This window comes from Lactuca sativa, chromosome 2 (genome assembly GCF_002870075.4).
Source record: "Lactuca sativa cultivar Salinas chromosome 2, Lsat_Salinas_v11, whole genome shotgun sequence".
Taxonomy (NCBI): Eukaryota; Viridiplantae; Streptophyta; class Magnoliopsida; order Asterales; family Asteraceae; genus Lactuca; species Lactuca sativa.
Genome location: NC_056624.2, coordinates 225497223 through 225499018, shown reverse-complemented (window position 1 = coordinate 225499018; position 1796 = coordinate 225497223). Strand labels below are relative to the sequence as shown.

Here is a 1796-nt window from a genome sequence, read left to right as displayed (position 1 = left end):
TTTTCTGGTGTTTCTCCCAACACAACTTTTGAAATTTGCTCACTTAGAATCACTGTAGACTGTTTCTTTAATTGCCTTCGCGTATCTATCAAGTCTTGCAGTAATTTCTGGTTCTCGGAAGCTTTGGATAAGGACTCAACAAAGGGAGTATTAATTGGAATCCCTTTCACATGCTTCACAAACTCTAAATGTTCCTTCTCCGGTTGACTAAGTGCTGCACGGGTGGGGAATGGCATAGGTGGATGATAATCTGGACTAGGCTCCAAAGATTTTTGCTCAGACTTGCGCCACGTCGTGGCCAGAGGCGTGCCACGTCGTGGCGAGCCTGGTTCAGCATTCTTTCCATTTTCGATCCTTGATTTCTTGGGCTGTTGTATCTTCCAACGCCTCCAGGAACTCGGATATTGTATCTTCTTCAGTATCGATGGCCATCACGTGAGATTGGGCTTTTACTTCGGGATTATTCGGGGACAATTTTTCATGGACTAGAGTGGCTAGTTGACCAAGTTGTACTTCAAGGTTGTGGATGGAGGCTTGCTGGTTCTTCATCAATGTTTGTTGTTCCATGATAGCGGAATCCGTGGCATCATGTCTCTTTTCCGAAGCCTCCATAAACTTCATCAAAATGGTCTCTAGGTCGGGTTTCTTCTCGATTGGTGGTTGCTCCTTTTGGTAAAAGCCTCGACCTGTCTGCCTATACTTCTCTTCTTTTTGCTTTTTATACTCTTCATATGGAAGCCACTCCTTCTTTGGTTTCCTCCAGTCGTCATCAAACTTATCCCCACTAGAGTAGCACACTTGAGCTTTTCTGTTCCCAGACTCATCCATATTGCAGTCCTTGGTCAAGTGTGGACCACTGCATCGCTCGCACCCCACTCTTATGGCATGTATCGACTGGTCCAGTTGTGTTATCCGGAGATCCATGTTATTTAGCATGGCCATGACAGCTGCAATTTCTTCAGTTTGGGTCCCTCCGCTGCCTTTACTTCCGTCTTGCCTCGGGTTATGGTATTCGCGAGAGTGTTTCGCGAATTCTTCGATGAGCTCCTTGACTTCCCTTGGATTTTTCTTTGTCAACGGTCCTTGAGAATCAAGGAGTTGTCTTGTCATTACATTGACCCCATCATAAAAGATTGACATCTCTTGCTGCACATTTAGGTCATGTTGAGGGCAATTTCTGAGTAAGCCCTTGTACCGCTCCCATGCTTCGTATAGTGACTCCCCCGGTTGTTGCTCAAAGTTGGCTATCGCCTTCTTGAGTTTGGCTATCTTGGATGGCGGGCAGAACTGGTCCAGGAATTGCTCACGTATTTGAGCCCAAGTGGTGATTGTACCTGGTGGGAGTGCTTTTAACCACTCCTTAGCAGCTCCTTTGAAAGTGATAGGAAGCATCCTAAGCAAGACTGTATTTTTGGTGACATTTGGGACATTGAAGTAATCAGCAATGTCGTTGATTTCGTCTAGATGCTTAAAAGCATCCTCATGATCCTTCCCGAAAAATGGGATGTCCTTCAGCGCTGTCAATATGTGTCCCTTTAGTTCGAATGTGGCAGTGGCAGGAATTGCAGGTTGGACTAACCCAGGACCCATATCATCTCGGATCCGCTTTTTGTATGCTCCCATGGACATTTCTTCAATCGATGCCATCTCGTTCCTTGGCTCGTTCTCGGGTTCACTTGTGTGTTCTTCAAATTCTGGCTCGGTATCGCTTTCGGACTCGGTTTGCACGGGTGTGTGCTCAAGATTGCTCTTGTGCTTCGCTGGTGAGCTGGACTCTCCTGTCTTCTTTCCCGACT

The 1796-nt window shown here is 46.4% G+C and overlaps 1 non-coding gene across 1 annotated transcript; it reads left to right on the top strand.

Moving 5' to 3' along the window:
- The first annotated feature begins 1156 nt into the window (after positions 1-1156).
- Positions 1157-1263, top strand: LOC128132530 (small nucleolar RNA R71). Its single transcript, XR_008230574.1, has one exon. It is a non-coding gene; the product is annotated as a small nucleolar RNA R71 (small nucleolar RNA).
- The last annotated feature ends 533 nt before the right edge of the window (positions 1264-1796 follow it).